Source organism: Lytechinus pictus, unplaced genomic scaffold (assembly GCF_037042905.1).
Source record: "Lytechinus pictus isolate F3 Inbred unplaced genomic scaffold, Lp3.0 scaffold_19, whole genome shotgun sequence".
Taxonomy (NCBI): Eukaryota; Metazoa; Echinodermata; class Echinoidea; order Temnopleuroida; family Toxopneustidae; genus Lytechinus; species Lytechinus pictus.
In genome coordinates this window covers 686240-709920 of record NW_026974140.1, presented here as the reverse complement: position 1 = coordinate 709920, position 23681 = coordinate 686240, and the positions used below count along the sequence as shown (strand labels likewise).

The 23681-nt window shown below is 38.0% G+C and overlaps 1 long non-coding RNA gene across 1 annotated transcript; it reads left to right on the top strand.

Annotated features, from left to right (window-relative positions):
* The first annotated feature begins 15983 nt into the window (after positions 1-15983).
* Positions 15984-23385, top strand: LOC135157693 (uncharacterized). Its single transcript, XR_010296658.1, has 3 exons — positions 15984-16071; positions 22847-22966; positions 23337-23385. It is a non-coding gene; the product is annotated as an uncharacterized LOC135157693 (long non-coding RNA).
* The last annotated feature ends 296 nt before the right edge of the window (positions 23386-23681 follow it).

The following is a 23681-nucleotide window of genomic DNA, read 5'->3' as shown; positions in this document are numbered from 1 at the left end:
TCGCGCCATGCGGACTTAATAAGCTTATATAGTCGACAGGCTCCGTATGGCGTCTACAGGGTAAATTTCCGGGGGGGGGGGGTAACAATCCCTGACGATAAAAAAATGGGGATAATATTTTCCTTGAAGTAGATGTCAGGGGGCGATTGTCCATTGGGTCATCGTTATAGAACCCCATGGACTCGTATCATTGGCCTTTTGACCTCTTGATGACATTGGATCTCACTATATCCTGATCATAATTTTACACACACCGCGGACTATCGGACCCGTGGTCTATCGGACCCGCGGACTATCGGACCCGTGGTCTATCGGACCCGCGGTCTATCGGACCCGCGGTCTATCGGACCCGCGGACTATCGGACCCGCGGTCTATCGGACCCGCGGTCTATCGGGCTGTAACCGTTTACATGTGCATGTACTTTGGTTATCTTTTGATAGACCATTATGTTTTTAAACTAGCATGATCGGAATCTATTGTAGATTTTTTTTTTATGCTATTTGTTTTCTTTTCTTTCATTTTTTAATTTCTGTTTTCCCTTTTAATTATTTTCCCTTATTCCTTCTTTCATTTTCTTCCTTCCTTGCTTCCTTTCTGTTTTCTTCTGTCTTTGTTTCTTTCAAATACTGAAGGAATTCTTTTTCTTTCTTTCTTTCTTTCTTTCTTTCTTTCTTTCTTTCTTTCTCTTTTCCTCCATTTTTATTACTTATCTCTTTTCTCTCCTTATGTCTTTTTCTTTCACACATTTATTCATCTTCCCTCCCTTTATTTTAATTCTTTCTTTTTTTATTCATTTCAAGTAATGACGGAAACCGTTATCTGTCTTTTATTCTTTCTTTCGTCCTTTTATTCAAAGTTTTTTCCTTTTAATTTTTCCTAATTTTTTTTCTTTCCTCTCAATTCATTTCTTCATTTCAGCAAAACTGGTTGTGCTCATCGATTTGTTATTTGGTTCTTTTGTTATTAACAGAGTAAATGTTAACAAACATTAATGACAAACTTAAAAAAAAACAGGATTATGAATATCAAGGGCATTTGCGAATTTTCATTATGTTAAAACAAACGTGCGGTCAATATTGGGATCGTCAATTCGTTGTGACATGGTTGATAAAACCCTAATGAAGGGAATGAAAGCTACGTGAAAACGAGTATGACCAAGATCATACAAAGTAGAAGTGCAAAAAGCGAACACCGGCAAAACTGGTTGTGCTCATCGATTTGTTATTTGGTTCTTTTGTTATTGTCAACAGTCTGCTAGAGTCTTGCTCCCCGCCCACACATTTGATCTCCTTTGATCACATCCGCTTCCCAATTTATGACAGGATGTTCATAGAAATGGGGGGGGGGGATTAATTTGTTGATGCGTTAACAACAATAAATTAGGATATTCTTTTCATTTCGGGTCAAATCGGGTCTCTAAAACCCTCATACTATAAAAGTATAAATTTACCTCAATGTAACAGATGGAACAGATTTATCTTTTTGCTAAAACATAGATATTCGAATTGGGAAGAGATGAAAGTGGTGGAAATAATAAAGGAGAAGAAGGAAGAAGAGGATCAGAAAAATTAAGAGGGGTTCCAGCTTCATGATGAGAACAACGCATATATTTCGCGCAATTTTATACAAAATTATAGATGGGATTAAAACGAATATTAATATCCCTGATACACCTACATGATGATAATAACACGAATAATTGACGTTGAAGTAAATATTGATTAAACTATCATATTTACGAACTGTGGTTTTATAATGATAGATTAGTCGGACATCAATTAAAGTTATAAACATTTTTTTTTATTTTATTTTATTTCAGGAAAGCAAGATTTTCCTTCGAAATATATTTTGTTATATCAATTGGAAATGATAAAACCAAGTAACAACTTGGTATAATATGTGATCGATCATACCGAAATGAGAGACAAGTCGCAAATCAAAATTCCTTGGAATTCGACACACAAATAAAAAAGTCAAAATTGTGAAGATTTTTTTTTTTCATTTTCTGATTCTTCCATGTTTCATAATTACTCTGTGAAAAAGATGAGTGAAATTGATGACGGGAATATGATAAAAAAGCAGTTTTTCTGCGAGTGTTTTTTTCGGTCAATTCGAAAATTTCTGATACTTGGCACGTTCGACTTGATCGAATTTCGCTTCATACTAAGCTCCGCCCCTAGCAACGTATGCCATTGTTGATTGGCTATTCATTTAAACTCGTGTACAGCTGGCGGCCGCTAGCTCGATCGATCGATCGGTTCAATGATTCAGCTTCAAAAGAAAGATCAAAAGCATCGATTTCAATACGTATTCTGAAATTCAAAAGGGGGGCTTCTTGACAATAGTTAACAAACGGGATACAACTTCTAAAGGGTTATTTTTTGGTGATAATAGTACCAGGCGTGGGTATTAGCGATAGATTGATACCGGATTTAGAGTATTAGCCTGGCTAAAATCGCGAAATAAAAGTCATGCAGAGACGCAAAGTATTCAGAACACGGTTTGTTTGCGAGGATTAATTTCATTAAACATAACATGGACATGTTGAAGATTCTCTCCATCATTTGCAAGTGATCGGGATGTTTTCAAGAGAGAACATTTTCAAAAGAAAGGGTTTACAAACCTTAAAAGTATTGTTTTTTCGTGAATGTGAGTTAATTGATCTGCAGTATCTTTAACAAAAGAAACAAAATTTATGTAGAAAGCTTGGTGGGCTTCATTATTTCCAATTATTTATAATCAAGACATTGTTGCCCTCAATTTTTATCATGTTTGAATGAACGATAGAGAAAGCGAAAGAAATAACTGTACAAACAGAAAGTCTGAGACAGCTAACGTCGACCAATGAAAAATGGCCGAAACGACCATGCAGAAGGTTTAGTGCATTTTTTTTTGGATAAAGACATTGATTGAAAATATCAGTCATTTAAAATACACATATTGAAATAAACATTTCATAAAAGTCATTGTCATGTTGTTCCATTCGACTGTGTCCAGATCTATTCTCTCTTTCCCTCTCTCGTATTCTCTTACCTACTTCTTTCGTCTTTCTTGTGCTTTATTTCTTCCTTTCTTCCTCTCTCCCCCTTTTCGTTCGCTCTTCTTATTCAGGTCATTCGGTCTCCTCTCTCTAACCCCCCTCCCCTATTCTATCTCATCCCCTTTCTCTTCTTTAATTCTTTCGTCCCTCTTAATCTGTTTTTCTTTCTTCCCTTTCGATCTTTTTTTTTTCTCTGCCGATTTTTCCCCCTCCTTTCCTTCTTCTCTCTTGCCTTTTTTTTCACCCTCCACTTCTTCTTGTTTTCGTTTCTATTTACATAATTCTGTTTTTCGTTCTTCTCACCCTTCGATCTTCTCTCTTTTTGCCGGTTTTCTTTCTTTTTTCCTTCTTTGTTTTCTCCCTCCCTTACCCACCGCCTTATTCCTCTTTTTTTCTTTCGTTCCTCTTTATATAATTATGTTTTCCTTCTTCCTCTCCCGTGCCCATTCCCACCATCTTATTCCTCTCCCCCTCCATTTCTTTTTCTTCTCCCCCGTCGATCTGCTCTCAATATTTTTTAACCTCATTTCTTCCCCCTTTTTTCCTTCTTATTCCTCTCTCTTGCTCACCCCACCGTCTTATTCCTCATCCTTTTTCCTCTTATTTCTTTTGTTGTTCTGTATTATTCGTTCTTCTCCCCATTCGATCTTCTATTTCTTTCACGAATATAATTATAAAACCCCAGTATAACTATGGAGCTATTACACTGATCTGTATAGAAGATCAGTGGATTGACATATCGAACCAGAACATTAACTTTGTTTCGTCTTGCAGTCGCGCGTGACCTGCAAGTTCACTATTGTTCCAAATGCAGCCTCCTCATTGGTCAATCGTTTCGCCTTCTTTGGCAAGCGGTTGCTAGGACATTTCGGTTAGCTCGGCGGTGGCAATATATTTTTTCATGGAGCGGATTCAAAACGGAAGTCAAACTTCGAAGGCGCTTTTCTCTTGATTTTTATTTTCAAAAGCCCAATTCTTCTTGCATTCTAAGGCTAATATCTCCACTATTATTTACTCTTAAGGGTCGAATGATATATCAAATTAAAGGTAAAGAAACGGAGAACAATAATCACTACAAAACTTGGATTTGAAAAATTCCGAGTTGTCTCTCATTTCGGTATGACGAGTCACATATACAATTCAGTGTTATATGGCAGCTAAAAATAATAATACATGACATTTGTAAAGCGCACTTTCCATCTTGATTGGATGCTCAATGCGCTTCAGAGCAAAGCAACAAAAGCTATTTACATAATGTAACTATTTCAAAGATTTCTGGTACATTTAGCTTCAATGTTTAAACACATACCCAAGTAAAAGTATGTTTTCGAAAGCTACTATGACGTAGTGAGTGGAATGGGTACTTACCCAGAAGGAAAAACCAGTTCCACTGGACCAGTTAGACCAGTAGAATTTTAACTGGTAACTCTGGAAATTGGAACATCGGTTTACTGGTCTAACTGGTCATACTGGTCCAGTTAAAATTTTACTGGTCCAGTTAAAAATTAAACTGGTCTTGAATTACTGGAATTTTATACTGGTCTTGTTTCTGGTGGTTGTTACTGGTCTCACTGGTCTTCATACTGGTCTCCGACCAAGCTGGTCTTTACTGGTATTTTCTACTGGTATGACTGGTCTTCGAACTGGTCAAACTGGTCCTCGTACTGGTCTTACTGGATCAATTTATTACATGCATTTGGTTTGTTATATACCATGGTCAGTGAAATGTGATGGAAAAGATGGTTAGTAAATTAATCTTTCTGCTGTTATTTTAAATGTGATATATGAAATTACACACTTTCATTGTGAATTAGTTCACACACTTTTTTGGAAAGTTTTTAAACAACAATGAGTGCCATTGCAAGGATATTCCATTCTAAATCCTGATTTTTCTGTTTAAAATAGGAAATATGCAAATGAGGTAAACCACGTGATCAGCATCATCAGAATTACTGGTATTACTGGTCTTGACCAGTTCAATTTCAAACAATGAATTACTTTAGACCAGTTGACTATATCAGAGGAATATATCTTGCTTTGATCTTAATCATAATTAAAGGAAATAATTATTTTAATGATAATGTTAATACTTGATAATTATGATAATTAGTAATAATAATTACAATATCGATAACAATGATAACAGTAATAAAATGATAACAATAATAATTATGATAATTATAAGAAGAATGATGATAACAATGATAACGAATCATAATAACTTTCTCTGAATTGCAAGATTCATTTTCCATAATTCGTCAAATGATCTGACTTGAAATAAAGTCATTATTTATTGGACCAGTAACACCAGTTTGATGAAAAACAATTTAACTGGTATTACTACTTTGTTTGAACTGGAATGCAATTGTTTGAACTGGTCTCCAGTTGATTTTTACTGGTCCAGATAAAATACAACTGGTCCAGTAAACATATACTGGAAACCAGTAAAAATCTACTGGAAACCATTTATTGGACCAGAAACACCAGTTTGATGAAAAACAATTTAACTGGTATTACTATTTGCTTCAACTGGAATGCAATTGTTGGAACTGGTCTCCAGTTGATTTTTACTGGTCCAGTTAAAAATCAACTGGCCCAGTAAAAATATACTGGAAACCAGTTTAATTCTACTGGAAACCAGTACACAAATTTACAGGTCTTACTGGTTTTTCCTTCTGGGTAACGAGTTAATTATCACTCGCCGATAAAGCAAGAATGGTGCTATAGAATCCATTCTTTTATTGTGTTAAGAGGTTTGGTGGGTGCTCACGCAAACGCTAACTATCAAACCTAACAATTCTTTTCGGGGAACAAAGGAGTTAGTCAAGCCAAGTTAAAGAATGAAAACCCCGTCCCGGTTCACCTCTATATAGTCGAAAATCCTTTTAATCATTACGCGTGAGCATTACTGAGTAAAACAAGTTTCATAACTAAGTACTGCAGAACTATTGGGTATCCATATTACCATGAAACAATAAGCCCCCTCTATTTTCTCTTTCTCCCCTTTCCCCTTCTTTTCTTTGCTCCCTTCTCCTTCTCTCAATTTTTCTATCTTCCTTCTCATTTTCCCTCCATCCCTTCCTTTTTCTTTCATTGTTCTTTCTTCTTTCTTGAATGAGCGGATGTTAATTCGGGACAAGTTTTTAATTGATGCAACGAGAGCAGGAAATTGTGAGCATGGTGAGAGAAAATAATTACAAGATTGAGCGCAAGAATGTTCAATACTTGTCATCAGCGTAAAAATGGGAAGATGCGAGTTACTAAAGTATTTTCTGACATGAAAAACTGGACAATTTCCCAAATTTTTCTTCCCGCTTTCTCTCTTTTCCTCTACTTTTTCTTAAGTCCCACTTCTTTTGTCCCCTGTACTTCTTACCTTTTCCTGCACCCTTCCTTCTCTTCCCTCCTTCGCTTTTTACTCCATTTTATTATGTCTCCCTTCTTCATTTTATTTAATTTCCCCCTCCTTATCCTTCTCTCTTTTTCATTCTGTCCTTCTTTTTCTTCCTTTGTCTCTTCTTCTCCCCTTCGATTTTCAATCTATTTTCCTTTTCTCCTTTTCCCTCTTTTCTTTGTGTCTCACCTTCCCTTTTTTCATCCCCTCTGTTTTCTTCTTCATTTCACCTTTTCCTTATTTTTTTTCTTTACCCCCTCTCCCTCTTTCTCCTCTTCGCCCCCCCCCCTCTATTTTCTCTTTCTCCCCTTTCCCCTTCACTCACTTTTTCTATTTCTTATCCCTTTACTTCTCGTCTTCAATCCATCCCTTCCTTTTCGCCTTTTCTTTCAGTTTTGCTTTCTTCTCCCTTTTATCTGTATCTCGTAGATCCGCGCCTGAAAAGCACGTCAGGGTATATATATATAAAAAAAAAAAAAGCATGACCATGCAGGGAAAGAATAGAGTAAATAGTTCTAGGACGACCTTCGGAATGTAGGGTCAACATCGACAAATACCTGCTCCACTGTCAGAAACTCAATTACGATCACGACTAACCATGTCAGTGAATGAAATAACGGACACCACGGGAAGAATATTTATAGGAAATGAACCTTTACGCTGGTGCCAGTGTGTAATCGAACACAATTTTATCCACGATAAATGATCGAAAACTTATGCTTTATATGAGATAAAAATCTCATGCAGTCTTGAACGAATGTGTCAAATCAGACCTCTTCTTTCGACCAAGAATGCACGGCCGAACATCCTAGGGAAACACCCTAGGATAGTCGCGGGCACTACCCTCGGGCGCTCCCCTAGGGCACTCATGTCTTAGGGGAGCGGACGCGGGCGTCTTCCCTCGTCCGCTCCCCTCAAATGTCCGCTACGGGCTACCGCGTTCGCCCTAGGGGGCACTGTGACGTTTCCCGCGGCCGGCACTGTATATTATAGAGGGAAAAGGTGCATAAAAGAGCTACAATCATACATGAATAAAAAATCAAACTCGGCCCTTGCCCTTATCTGGGATTATCGTATCTCTTTTAGTCTTGGAGTTCATTCAGATTCAAGGCATAAGATTCCGAAAGTAAGCAGTATTGGGCAATCCTTTGCTTCGTCATTTACGTCCGGTAATCAACGTGTATGGATCCTTATTCTCGTACGATCATAGCTCCATGAAATTTTCTTGTCCTGTGTGTGTGTTCTATCGCTAATACCCTTACAAAAAATTCCTGCAGTACTTTAGTGGTACTCTGTTGTACCTGTGTGATACTTCTGTCGTACTTGAGGGTACCACAAAAATACGGCAGGAGTTATGTTGTATCACTCTGTGATAGTTCTGTCATACTTCTGTGGTACATGAAAATTTGAAAATTTCCTGCAGTACCTTTATGGTACTCTGTTGTACTCGTGTGATACTTCTGTTGTATATGACGTTTCACCGAATGACGACAGGCGTTTTGTGGTATCACTCTGTGATAGTTCTGTCATACTTCTGTGGTACATGAAAATATGAAAATTTCCTGCAATACCTTAATGGTACTCTGTCGTACCTGTGTGATACTTCTGTTGTACAGAATAACGATGTGGTATCACTCTGTGATAGTTATGTCGTACTTCTGTTGTACATGAAAATTCTAAAATATCCTGCAGTACTTCTATGGCAACCCTGCGATACTTCTGTTGTATATGAACATTTTTTTAAATTTCCTGCAGTACTCCTATTAAAGGCACTTCTATGGAAACCCTGTGATACTTCTGTGGTACATGAACATTTTGAAATTTATTGCAGTACTAGATCCTATTAAAGGCACTTCTATGGAAACCCTGTGATACTTCTGTGGTACATGAAAATTTTGAAATTTCCTGCAGGACTCATTATAGGCACTTCTAAAATTCTATGGCAACCCCAGTGGTATACTTTCAAAATTTCCTGCGGTTCTTCTCATGCAGCCACCCCAGAAATATGACTGAAACTGTATCACAGACGTTATGGTGTATTTTCTGTGGTACATGAAAAATTTAGTTTCCTTCAGTACTTGCATGGAAGCCCTGTTTGTACCACAGACTAAAAAAAAGTTTTATTTCCAGTGAGGGATTTATCTTTTTTCTTCAGTTTCGGAAGAGGTCAGTAGCGTATTGAGTCTTATATTTTTAGAAGGCCATATGGCTTAAAAGGGCACCATTCATTTTAAAAAGTACAACTTTTTATATGAAAATTTAATTTTGTGACAGCTAGATTTTGACATAGGCCCTATTTGAAAATTATATTTCACCCTGTTTTTGTTTTCCTTTTCTCTATTTTCTCCAGTCTTTGTTGTGAAACTTTTTTGGGGGTCCGTGGCCCCAAACGCTAAGTCCAATTGTGTAGGTCTATATCAGCGAGGGGGGGGGGGTGGTTATGTCTACTGAGACTCAGAGGTTTTAAGTTTGATAGCTTCTATTTCTACAGAAAGGGTACTATACGTATTAGATCAAAACTAGGAGCAAAGCGCGAACTGAAAAATACGAAAAATTATTGACCCCAAAATGGGCAACTTGCGTTCGTTTTCAGGGTTATTTCTCTTTCATGCGCTCTTTTAAATTTCAATAATCATTTGTTTTGTTTGTTCGCCGCTTCTTTTCATAAAAAACAGGATAAATAATAATAAAAAAGTGACATTTAAAAGGGTACATGTTAAAATACACAGACACACCTAACACCCTTAGAGCTTAATGGTTGCGAGGAAGCCGGGTTGAATTTCAAAGAGATATTGTAATAAATAAAAACATAAGCATGAACGTATTATTCTACTTCATCCATCTCTTTCTAATTATACAAGAAAATAATTGAAGGGGAGGTCAAGGGTAGAGATATTCATATATCTCAATAAATAGAGTAAAATTCACAAAGCAAAATGCTTAATATTTAATCAACATCGGATGACAAATAACGAAGTTAAGTTGAATTTTAAGGATTTGCAATGTTCCCATGAAACAGTTCTATTTAGGCATGTCTCATGAATATTCATTAGGTGGGCTGATGATGTCATATCCCATGTTCTTTTGTACATTATATGAAATGAGGTTTATTCAACATATTTCTACCAAGAACTTAAACAATTGGAATGACAACTGATTAACCGCATTAGTTATTTAATGCAGCAACTTCATCACAATGGAGACACATTATTTACACATGTATTGAAAAAATTAAATAATCATAATTTCATATTTAACATTAAAAAAGGAAAATGGGGATGTCACATCATCAGCCCACCAAATGAATATTCATGACCATGTGCACATTATCTGTTTTCACAAAATATTGATAAACTTCGTTATTTTGTTATCCGATTTTGATGAAATTGTTAGCATTTTGCTTTGTGAATTTCACTCTATTTATTTAGAATAAATATTTCAGCGCCCGGACCATCCCTTTAAGGTTCATCACATAACAATTAACATAAGAAAATTCAGCGTTGAATGTTGATTAAAAAATAAATCTCAATTAAAATGCCATCTAGGATTTTGTTTTACATGTTTGCTAACAAAGTTTTAATGCGATACTGGCCCCTTGAAGTTTTTATTGCGAGAAAATACATTTTTCCAATTTCCCATCTATTTTTTTTTATTTATTTTTTTTTTGTAAAAAGGGCCTATTTTCTTACACATATATTTTTACAAATGAAATTGCTTCAATTTTTGTTCTCCTCAATATTTTTTTCTATTTTACAGGTGAAATAGGTTAAACTAAAAATAGAATATTTAATTTCCATTTTTAGGCCTACTTTTTTTTTTGCTTTATATCCCCGGTTTATATCTTTGCAACCTTGCAATATGTTAGCCAGGCTGGCTTATATCTATTTCTTTTTAAATCAAATAAATTTGTATATTTTCAATCTATTTTTATGATGCGAGGCTATATATAGTTTGTAAATATGTTTTTCAATTGCAAGAACAATCTTGTATCTCTGTTCACATATCATGATGCCAGTTTATTTTGCTTCTTTTTTCTAATTTGTATGAAGTTTGTATAGGCCCTATATATTTTCAAACTATTTTCCATCCTTAAAGTGTCACGATCGATGTCATATTACTTTTTTACCTAGTTGGCAAAGTTATTATCTTTTCTTATGTTTCGCTTCAAAATGGTATCTTTATATTTGCTTGTATTGCTCCTCCACCCCTTTAGTGGAGCGGTTATGTGACAAAAAATGGCCAAGATGCTCGGATCTGGCAGAAAGTGTAAAAATGGGCATACAGGGGTATTTTTGGGCGCTGATTTCAAAAATTGCCGGCCCCAAGCGATTTGACCATCGGGTCGGCCGCCATTTTGAAATCCAAGATGGCCGCCATGAAAAATCATTAAATGTCATTTTCTTGAGTTTTACATGGCATGTGACACTGAAATTTGGCATATAGGGGTATTTTGAGGCACTGATTTCAAATATTGCCAGCCCCCAGCAATTTGATCATTTGGCCGGCGGCAAAATGGCCGCCATCTTGAAATCCAAGATGGCCGCCATGATATATTATTGCAATCATTTTTTCGAGTTTTATATGAACTGCGGTATTGAAATTTGGCATATAGGCTTAATTTGGGGTGCTGATTTCAAATATTGCCAGCCCCAAGTGATTTGACCATCGGGTCGGCCGCCATTTTGAAATCCAAGATGGCCGCCATGAGAAATCTTTAATGTCATTTTCATGAGTTTTACATGACGTGTGACACTGAAATTTGGCATATAGGGGTATTTTTAGGCACTGATTACAAATATTGCCGGCCCCCAGCAATTTGACAATTTGGTCGGCGGCTAAATGGCCGCCATTTTGAAATCCAAGATGGCCGCCATGAAAAATCATTAAATGTCATTTTCTTGAGTTTTACATGATAGGCGACACTGAAATATGGCATATAGGGGTATTTTGAGGCACTGATGTCAAATATTGCCGGCCCCCAGCAATTTGACCTCCAGGTCAGCAGCAAAACAGCCGCCATCTTAAAATCCAAGATGGCCGCCTTGAAAGATAATTTGCTCAAGTCTTACGTATGGCCTGTAACGCTTTAAATTTGGAAAAAAACTTGATCTTTGCATCCTTGATCAATGAAAAGAACATAGTAAATAGATGCTATTTTAAATTCCAATATGGTTACCAAGTTTGAATGATGTTCAACATTACAATGGTGAGTAAACATATGTATCATCAGTCAAAAGAAAAGAAAATAAGCTTTCTTTTGGCGTCCGAGTTGCTTTCTACACGTGTGTTAAGTTCGACGGCATCGCCCACAACTGAGATTTCCCTGTGATCTCCATAGACTTCTTTCGAATCCAGTAATGTTCATCCAATTTATGGCAGCCATCTTGAAATCAAAGATGGCTGCCATAAAAAAATCATTAAAAAAAATCAAGTATCATAATTATAATGTAGGTATTATTTTGAAATTTGGCATTTTTGAATAACCATCGTGTGTTCGACAATCTGACAATGGGGGCATGTTCGCCTCACAATCGGGAGATCGGGAGTTCAAGCTCCGACAGCATCAGACCAAAAGATGTTAGAAAAGGGGAGCTGCTTCTAACCTGTTTGGCGGTCAACGAATTAAAGGGGAAGTTCAACCTGACAAAAAGTTTATTGAAACAATAACAGAATAAGTAATGAAAAAAAATATTGAAGGTTTGAGGAAATTCCATCAAATATTTAAAAAGCTATTGGAATTTCATTTGGTGCATTTGTGACGTCAGATTCAAGCAGTTCCCCCATGTTTCTTATAGTACAAAAATCAATGGAATGTAGCCTCCTCAAAAAATGAAAATGTTTTTTTATTGAACCCTCAGTATATCAACAAACTAATGATTTCACACCCGCTCCAGAAAGAAAAAAAAATACCCACGATGAACCATTTATGCATTTTATATCACACAACATAATGGGAAAGCTGCTCGTACAGTAGCCTATATGACGTCACAAATAAAAAACTTAAAATTCTAATATCTTTGATGGATCCACCAATATCTTTTTTATATCATATTTTCTTTTGTTTTTACAACAAACTTTTCTCTGGGGTGAACTCCCTTTTTAAAGGATAGAGCAACGTCCGATGTCGCGCTGCTAAGTTGCTGCCGGGCTCACGATCTACAGGGTATGGGCAAAAAAATTTTTCGGAGCATTTCTGTTACTGAATTCTATTTTGAACAATAAAATATGTATTATTATCATCGATTATTAATATTAATTTCATTTCATCATCATCATCATACTACTATATAACCATCAGTACTTCAAGTCTGGAGCAGTTTTCTTCATGTTGATTTGTAATAAAATATTGCAATTATTGGAGCAATATTCTAAAACCAGCGGGCCAAAATCCTGCCTGTATTTCTAAAATGCAGTGCCTCAAATTGTTTAAAACCAAGAAAATGATTTTAATGAATTTTCATGACAGTCTACCCTCTCTAGATTTCAAGATGGTGGCCATTTTGCAGCATATCTGTTGGACAGATTACTGGGGGCAATTTCAATATCCCTAGATGCCAAACTTTAAAATAATACGTTACGTGATACTAGATAAAGTGATTTTTTTTCAATGATCTTTTTTCATGGCAGCCATCTTGGATTTCAAGATGGCTGACATTTTGCCTCTGACTCGGGATCAGATCGCTGAGGGCCAGCAATATTTGAAATAAGCACCCCACACTCCGTCGATTTGTCAAAGTGCAATAATGCAGATCATATAAAACTCAAAGAAATAATTTAAAGCCTCTCAACAGAAAATGATTGTTCTGGATGGTTATTATTCAACCAAAGCCACTTCAAATGTGTAACTGCAGAAGAAGCTAGCTGGTTTGTGCATTTATGGTGCTTCATACTTACGTAACATCTATATCAGCAATTAAGGATGCCAAATTCCTTGCAACGGACAAAGATGTGGTTGTGTTGGATTTGTTTTCAGTGCCAATGCAATGGGTTTTACTCACCATTATAATGTTGAACATCATTCAAACTTGGTAACCATATTGGAATTCAAAATAGCATCTATTTACTATGTTCTTTTCATTGATCAAGGATGCAAAGATCAAGTTTTTTTCCAAATTTAAAGTGTTACAGGCCATACGTAAGACTTGAGCAAATTATCTTTCATGGCGGCCATCTTGGATTTTAAGATGGCGGCCGTTTTGCTGCTGACCTGGAGGTCAAATTGCTGGGGGCCGGCAATATTTGACATCAGTGCCTCAAAATACCCCTATATGCCAAATTTCAGTGTCGCCTATCATGTAAAACTCAAGAAAATGACATTTAATGATTTTTCATGGCGGCCATCTTGGATTTCAAAATGGCGGCCATTTTGCCACCGACCAAATTGTCAAATTGCTGGGGGCCGGCAATATTTGAAATCAGTGCCTAAAAATACCCCTATATGCCAAATTTCAGTGTCACACGTCATGTAAAACTCATGAAAATGACATTAAAGATTTCTCATGGCGGCCATCTTGGATTTCAAAATGGCGGCCGAACCGATGGTAAAATCACTTGGTGCTGGCAATATTAGAAATCAGCACCCCAAATTAAGCCTATATGCCAAATTTCAATACCGCAGTTCATATAAAACTCGAGAAAATGATTGCAATAATATATCATGGCGGCCATCTTGGATTCCAAGATGGCGGCCATTTAGCCGCCGGCCAAATGGTCAAATTGCTGGGGGCCGGCAATATTTGAAATCAGTGCCTCAAAATACCCCTATATGCAAAATTTCAGTATAACATGCCATGTAAAACTCAAGAAAATGACATTTAATGATTTTTCATGGCGGCCATCTTGGATTTCAAAATGGCGGCCGAACCGATGGTCAAATCACTTGGGGCCGGCAATATTTGAAATCAGCACCCCAAATTAAGCCTATATGCCAAATTTCAATACCGCAGTTCATATAAAACTCGAGAAAATGATTGCAATAATATATATCATGGCGGCCATCTTGGATTCCAAGATGGCGGCCATTTAGCCGCCGGCCAAATGGTCAAATTGCTGGGGGCCGGCAATATTTGAAATCAGTGCCTCAAAATACCCCTATATGCCAAATTTCAGTGTCACATGCCATGTAAAACTCAAGAAAATGACATTTAATGATTTTTCATGGCGGCCATCTTGGATTTCAAAATGGCGGCCGAACCGATGGTCAAATCACTTGGGGCCGGCAATATTTGAAATCAGCACCCCAAATTAAGCCTATATGCCAAATTTCAATACCGCAGTTCATATAAAACTCGAGAAAATGATTGCAATAATATATATCATGGCGGCCATCTTGGATTCCAAGATGGCGGCCATTTAGCCGCCGGCCAAATGGTCAAATTGCTGGGGGCCGGCAATATTTGAAATCAGTGCCTCAAAATACCCCTATATGCCAAATTTCAGTGTCACATGCCATGTAAAACTCAAGAAAATGACATTTAATGATTTTTCATGGCGGCCATCTTGGATTTCAAAATGGCGGCCGAACCGATGGTCAAATCATTTGGGGCCGGCAATATTTGAAATCAGCACCCCAAATTAAGCCTATATGCCAAATTTCAATACCGCAGTTCATATAAAACTCGAGAAAATGATTGCAATAATATATATCATGGCGGCCATCTTGGATTCCAAGATGGCGGCCATTTAGCCGCCGGCCAAATGGTCAAATTGCTGGGGGCCGGCAATATTTGAAATCAGTGCCTCAAAATACCCCTATATGCCAAATTTCAGTGTCACATGCCATGTAAAACTCAAGAAAATGACATTTAATGATTTTTCATGGCGGCCATCTTGGATTTCAAAATGGCGGCCGACCCGAAGGTAAAATCGCTTGGGGCCGGCAATTTTTGAAATCAGCGCCCAAAAATACCCCTGTGTGCCAAATTTCACACTTTCTGCCAGATTCGAGCATCTTTTTCACATATCTACTGGACTACTTATCAAAATACCCTGCCGCATATGATCTAAGATTATTTTCTTTTACTATATACTTGAAACTTATAAAGGGATCTTTCCTTCGATCGCAAGAAAGGATAAAATGTGTGTTTTTTAAAATAAATAAAATGAAAAATACATAGGATTGGAGCTGTGATTTTCCTCATTTCTTTCTTTGTCATCTCCATCCTACTTGCATATACTAGTAGGCCTATATAACATATTTTCAGTAAAAGCCCTGCTTTTAAATGTGAGACATGTTTTTAAATCCTATTAAAAAAAGAAATACAGAGAAAGAAAAAATTAAAAGACATAGAAAAGAAAAAGAAAGGAAGAAGAAATAAATATTTGAATTTTACTTTATTCAATTACTTTACATTAATAATATGATACATATGATGGCGAAAATAGTCAAATTGACTAGTTGCCAAGTAAAAAGTAAGAACCCCCCCCCCCTCCCCGTACAAACGCACGGACTGCGGCGCTGACTCCTAATGCGCACGCGTGTGTTCACGTGCTTCCGGTTTCCGCCATTTGAAAAATAACTTTCGTAACTGCTCTGCCGAACCTGAAGAAGGCCGTCAATAATTCAACAAAAACTGACAGAATATGGATCATATTCGGACAACGACTTCTTAAGACATTCACACAACAGGCTAAACAGTAAGTTAGATCCATTTTTCGTAGTTTGGCGCGGCATACACTTAAATTTCTTCGACTTTTTAATCATCTATAACGTACGGCCACAGCACTGGGTTGTTCCCGATCTTGCTCGCTTAACGGGTGGGCGCTGATCTGCGGAACGTGTGCGCGGCCGGGGACGGCCAACGGCTGGCTAGTACTAGTAGAATGGGGGGTCGGGTGTCCGGACACTTTATATTTTGAAGCCTTCTTTTTTTGTCTTTGGATTACACTAAAAATACGAATTCAATAGTTGTAATCATCTTCTATTTTGTTCTCTGTAATATTTTCTAACATTTTGTACTAAACATTTATGAAACTTCGTTTGTAGATTTTTCCAAATGACTTTCTAAAAATGATCGTCCGGACACACAACCCGTCCGGACACACAACAACTGGGTATACATGTGTATTGATTGCGGCGGTGAGGATGTTTGTATTGTAGCCAGGTCAGGGGCCCGTTTTTCAACACCGTCGTAAGTCTTGACTAAATCAAAGATAGTAAGCTACTTGTCCGCTAACCGTTTCACGAAGCCCTCCTTGCCAAGAAAGGCAAGATCATGAAGATCGGGGGCACCCAGGCAATGGGTACATTACCGCCGCCGTGCACAGGATAACCACTGTCCATTGGCACGGCATTTGCAAAAGTAAGGCCTTTTAGTGCGGTTTCTTGTAAACTAGCGATATATAAAGATTTTATGTAAGATAAGCTTTGGATATGAAACTTACCAAACGATATGAAGCCAATTTCAATTCCTCTCTGTCTTTCTGGTACTTTATAACAAACATTTTCCTTGATGTCGAAGCAGGCATGCTGCCGATTCGCTGGTTTACTCTATACGCACTGAGAGGGCGCGTGATATTATTTAATAAACATTCTTGTTTCCGTCGTTTACGTCAGATCAGCTGTACTGCTGGTTGCGTTCTTGGCGCTCCGCATTTTTTTCGCTGTTCAGCGTTATTTTATGATGTAGCGCCATCAGCGATTATACGTGAGATGCCTGTTTTAGTATGTTTCAGTATATTCTCAAGATTTTGGCGTGTGTCATTCTCTCACATTCGTGTGATGAATGAAAACGTCATAATTCATTATGAAATGACATGCGTTGTGCGAGGTTAGTATAACTAACCTCCAGGGCCGTAGCTAGAGGGGGGGTATGGGGGGGGGGGTGTGACACCCCCCCCCCCCCCCAACATTCGTGGCAGTCGGCAAAATCATGTACCAGTTGGCAAAATGCAGGATAGGGGAGAAAAAGAAAGAAAGAAGAGAGAAAGAAAGAAAGAAAGAAAGAAAGAAAGAAAGAAAGAAAGAAAGAAAGAAAGAAAAGGAAAGAAAAATAGGGGTACTAACTTCGAAGAGTTTTACGAGACTTTTTAGAGTAAAGACAACCAATTGGCAAATCCAAGTCCATGTAGCCAGGCTTAGAGCCCTACTAGTCAGCAAAATACTAGGTACAAAACAGATGGAGCTATAATAACACACAAAGTAAGCCCCCGGTCCTCCCCCAATATGAACAAGCTTGTTAGTTTGCAAATTATACCACAATTATTTACGATTTAACAAACACATTAGTTTTGTAAAATCAGAGGCAATACTAGCTACATAAATATTGGGTGGGATGAATTTCCAAGGTTTAAGTTGAATAATCAAAGCCAAAGTATAGTTGGCAAATTATAAAGTGGGCCTATTAAAGTGGCAGAACACTATACGCTCTACCAGTCAGCAAAGTGATGTACAAGTACTGCCCCGTTTCAGATCTGAAAAGAACAGAACACATGACTTAAAAAAACTGGTAACTCTGCAGTTGGCAAATTCATGAAGACAAGTCTACAACTTGTAGACTTGTCTACAAGTTTGCAGTTGGCAAAAAACACAAAAATGTTCTAAGTTATTTTTACTAAACTTTTTTTTTAATTTATGGTGTCAGAAGGTGCTTAGGGTGGGGATGGGGGCAGGTTGGGGTTGCATCATTCCTGGTGCTCGCATTGTCTGACTAATAAGATATATATTCCTGTTGTATTTTAAGCCCATAAAGATTATGCACCAAACTATCTCCTTGCACTTCAAGTTATCATTGTTTTATGTAGTGACATATGCTTTTTTCATGACTATATACTTAAAGTGATTGCCCCCTTTTAAGGCCTTAATAAAACATTTCTAGTCTGTGCTTACGTTCGCATTAGTGTGGACCGATATAGATACCGGGCTGGTGTTAAATCAACACCGGCGTTTTTGCAGTGCACGAATTCCTAAAGACAGTCCTTAAAATGTCCCTTTTTCTGATCTAATTATAACAAATTTTCAGCTCGCGCTTCGCGCTCGCATCACTTAATTAGTGAAATAGTAAATTCCTACAAACAAGCCATAGAATGCCCCTCTTCAGGTCTGAATTTCAAAAATTGTCAGCTCGCGCTTCTCGCCCGCAATATTTCATTAGTGAAATACGTATCATGTTCATGATTACAATGACCACAAAAAGTGCTTCATGTGCCAGTGTAATTCTAACAAAATCAGCGAACGCTTGGCGCTCGCATTAGATGACTATGATGAGATACGTACGCACTTCATAAATTCCCAAAGATAGTCCTGAAAATGTCCCTTTTTAGGGTTAAGTTATACAAAAAATTTCAGCTCGCGCTTCGCGCTCGCATTGTTTGTTTTGTAAGACAGGTACGTATCATGATTACAAAACTTTGCTTATTATGTCCCTTTTTAGGACTGAATATCAAACATTTTCAGCTCGCGCTTCGCGCTCGCATTATTTGATCACTAAGATACATATCCTTTTAATGGCACAGTCCTTAAAATGTCCCTATCAGGCCATTATACCTGGCAATTGAGCGCGCTTCGCGCGCCCACTTAATGACTCTAAATTTTTGTTGGTGCCCCCCCCCCCCCAATGCCGTGACCCACGGTACGCCACTGTTAGCAGTAGCACTCTTGAATTTTTAGTTGAGACATCTTGCACAGAAGGTCAATTAAAAATTAAAAAATCTTTGATTTTGATATTATTAATGCATAGGGTATATCATTATACTGCAAGTTAGCAACTACGGCACACTAGCCTTTCTATTTTGATCCAAAATGTTTATTTTTAAAGTGCAAATATCTTTGTATAATTTACCTTAAAGTATTCACCAAATGCCACTAATTCAATTCTAAAAATTCAAAATATTTTAGCATGTGATTATTGTAGGGGGGGGGGGGCACATCCCCCATCAGACTCCCCCTGTACTCACGTTGGCGCTGTCACGCCAAATTTAGTTGGCAAATTTAGGTGGTACACGCCCCCAACAAAATGCTTCTGGCTACGGCCCTGCTAACCTCGCATGCTTGTGTGAGTGGATCGGGGGCGCTAATGCAGTTTCGCACCCGCCGATTACAGTGCTAGCATACCTCATCACCAATAGGCTAGCAATACTTGGTCCCAAATCATGTCTTGTCATGACTAGCCTGGAGGCGTCTGGGAGTAAAATTATTTCTACTATATGTAGGCTTACTCCCCATGACGCCTGGCAAGGAATTGGGCCACACGAAGGAGAGTTTTTGGAGAAAACAATGTTGCTCCAAAATATTTGATTTATTTAACTTGCTTATCACACAATTTTGTAAATGGAAAAGAAGTTCATTTCCCCCCATTAGGCATTTATAAAGTTTTTTTTACACGAAAAATAATACAAATATTAAGAAAAATCATGTGAGAAGATGAGCAGATACTCACCGATGATCTTGTCGCCATATTTCCTTCTTTGTTCGTAGCCTAGTTACAAGACGCGTATAAGAGAGGGCGACGATATCATGAGCAGTGCCAATAAAAAAAAAAAAAAAACTTCTGCCGATGATAATCGTTAATTATAAAATACTTGCATTAGCCAATAAATATTTATGTGCTACGCCTACGTATACTAGAAATAATTTTACTCCCCAGACGCCTCCAGGCCAGTCATGACAAGTCTCTCAGTCACATTTCGTCGTCAATATACCCACTGCTTTTCCGGCGCTAATGCAGTTTCGCATCTGGCGATTACCAGCATACCTCATCACCAATACTTGCTCCCAGATGTCATGACAAGTCTCTTGGTTTACATTTCGATGTCAATATACCCACTGCTTTCCCAAATATTGCGAGGGGTAACGGCTGTATTTTTACTGCGATCTCGAAGACATCGATCGTTCGAATCCTCAGTCAAACATCGCTTCGCTCACATTATTTGGTTGCTAAATTCAGTCCATATTAACATTACAGCAATGGCAAATCCAAGCGATCTGCGAAGCAATGTCTACGGATTAGATCAATGAGGTCAAGATCTAAGCCGTAGATCAACAAGGTCAAGATCTAAGCCGAAATACAGCCGTTCCCGATCACGATATTTTGAAATGCAGTGGGTATATTGACATCGAAATGTGACTGAGAGACTTGTCATGAAATTTGGAACAGATATTGGTGATGAGGTATGCTGGTAATCGGCCGGTGCGAAACTGCATTAGCGCCGCTTTTCCTAATATTGCGAGCAGTAACAGCTGTGTTTTGACTGCGATCTTGAAGGCATCGATCGTTCGAATCCTCAGTCAAACATCGCTTCGCCTGGCTTCACCGCTCGACGTAATGTTGATATGGACTGAAGTTATGCAACCAAAAGATTCACATGCAGCATGCTGGCAGTTCGTTTGCCACATGTTCGCATGATTTGGTTGCTAAATTCAGTCCATATCAATATACGGCGCACAGCGAATCCAAGCGATCCGCAAAGCGATGTCTACGGATTAGTTCAACGACGTCGAGATCGAAGCCGAAATACAGCCGTTCTCGATCACAATATTTTGTAAAGCATTGGGTATATTGACACTGAAATGTGACTGAGAGACTTGTCATGACATTTGGGAACAAGTATTGGTGATGAGGTATGCTGGTAATCGGCCGGTGCGAAACTGCATTAGCGCCGCTTTTCCTATTATTGCGAGCAGTAACAGCTGTGTTTTGACTGCGATCTTGAAGGCATCGATCGTTCGAATCCTCAGTCAAACATCGCTTCGCTTGGCTTCACCGCTCGCCGTCATGTTGATATGGAATGAAGTTATGCAACCAAAAGATTCACATGCAGCATGCTGGCAGTTCGTTTGCCACATGTTCGCATGATTTGGTTGTTAAATTCAGTCCATATCAATATACGGCGCACAGCGAATCCAAGCGATCCGCAAAGCGATGTCTACGGATTAGTTCAACGACGTCAAGATCGAAGCCGAAATACAGCCGTTCTCGATCACAATATTTTGTAAAGCATTGGGTATATTGACACTGAAATGTGACTGAGAGACTTGTCATGACATTTGGGAACAAGTATTGGTGATGAGGTATGCTGGAAATCGGCCGGTGCGAAACTGCATTCGCGCCAGATCGGGGACGACAACCTAACTAAATAGTAAATATCTATGACACCTCCAAGCCTTTAACCTGTCAACTTCTTTCTTAATGATAGACGGTAGTGGTATCACATGGAAAGCCAAGAGAGCACCGGTGGGTGTATTACGTGCCGCTGTGTACAATCTCAACAATTGCATGGCAATCCCTACTTCAAGCAAAGTTTGTGCAGGCTCCGCTCCACTTGACTACCGCTACACAACACTACGCTCCACCTACTCGAACTTCGAGACCGTGAACTCGATCTGATATTCCGAGTGACAGAGGTGGGATTTTATGGGGGGGGGGGGGGGATATAAAATTCATGCAACATCTTGATTTTTAAAATGAATTAAAACTAATATTCTTACTTTACACAAAGTTTCATTTCTTTTCCATGCTTTTATCAGTCTCAAAATTGGTGATTTAGAGCCAACATGAAGTTCCTTACACATATTCATAATTCGCTGCCGATTTCAAAACATTGCATGCGGATGCAATATGTGCGAGATAACGGGTCTGGTCTGAGCTCAGGCCCGACCGACCTCACGCGCATGCGATGTATTGAATATTGATACGTGTGAGGAACTTCATGTTTTGGCTCTAAATCACCAATTTTGAGACGGATAGAGGCATGGAGAAGTGAAACTTTGCGTGCAGTAAGAATATTAGTTTTAATTTTTTTAAAGAGCGTGATGTTGCATGAATTTTATATTCCCCCCCCCCCCCATAAAATCCCACTTTTTGTCACTCAGAATATCAGATCCAGTTCACGGTCTCAAAGTTTGGGTAGGTGGAGCGTAGTGTAGCGAAAGTGAAGTGGACTGGAGCCTGCACGAACTTCGCTCGAACCTTCTATGAACATGACAAACTTACGAAAAGATGTGAAGCCAATTCACCCTAAATATTATCAATATCCCTCAAATAGCTTCATTTAAGCGCTAATTTCTCTTCCGGTTGATAAAATATGGATCCGTCTTTAGTTTCCGAAATTGTTCGTCTAATTAGCTAAAGGACGCATGATTTATCTACATATTAAAGACACTACATAGAAAAGACTAGGCACAAAGACTATTATACATGTAAATCGATGGAAAGCATTACGCGATGTCAGCAAAGTGTCCAATCTTCTTATTGTAAAGACTTTAGCGACAATAACAGACTGTGAGTAAGGTTAAAATGCTCCTCTACTTTTAATGTTTTCATTGATTTTATGTTTAATATTATTAAAGAATATGACTCTTTGCACCTGAATTGTAACACTGAAATATGGAAATGAAGAAGTTTTATCATGTATTTTTATCAATCTGCAAATAAAATTTTACTATGTCACTCAAATTCATTTCATTTCATTAAAGATTCAAAGAGGGATCTCTGGATGATCGAGCAGCAAGTCCAGCATTATGTGGGAAAGATACTACAGGTGTACACAGAAAAGGCCATGATCATGTACAAGACACGGTTGGAGTTCATAAAAGGTGATTATGTAGGCATTCACTTCAGTAGATATAATAATTGCAAAATTAAGCAGATTGTATTCATGCAGTGGCATACAGTGTAGTTGAAAATCCTTGTTAGGAGATGTAGATTTATTCTTCATTTTTTTATTAGAGAGTTTCAATATGTGCTTATGACAATTTGTTTGCATTATAAATTGTATGTCACTCTTGAATATTCGGCATAGTTTGCTTGATAAGCAAGAATATGCTAAGAGAGATAGCCACAAGGACCTCATGATCCGATATGTATGTACTTGTAAAGAGATCTAGATGGTGGCAAAACACCTTATATCTTTTATTTTTATGTTGTTCATGTTATCGTAATGGTACATTTGGTTTTTTTCTACAGATTAAGCTGCCTCATGCTATGCAGACGTGGATAAAAACTTCTTAAGGAGGCTGCCGAAGCAAGCTGTCCAATGAATGGTGACTACTCAAGAGGAGCCAGAAAGTCAACTAAGGCCAGGCCTCCCAGCCCCCCCCCCCCTCCCTTGAGATCTCGACCGCACAGTCGCGTCGAAGATTGGCGCATGGGTTGTCTAAGGCATAATTTACAAAATTGAATTGTAAATTATTTCACGCAAATTGTTATTAAGTGATAATACTAATTTATGCGTAATTAGAATACAAAATCATACTTTTTCCTCTATTGCATTGACTTTTTACACAAAATCATGTTTTTGAGCAATTTTTG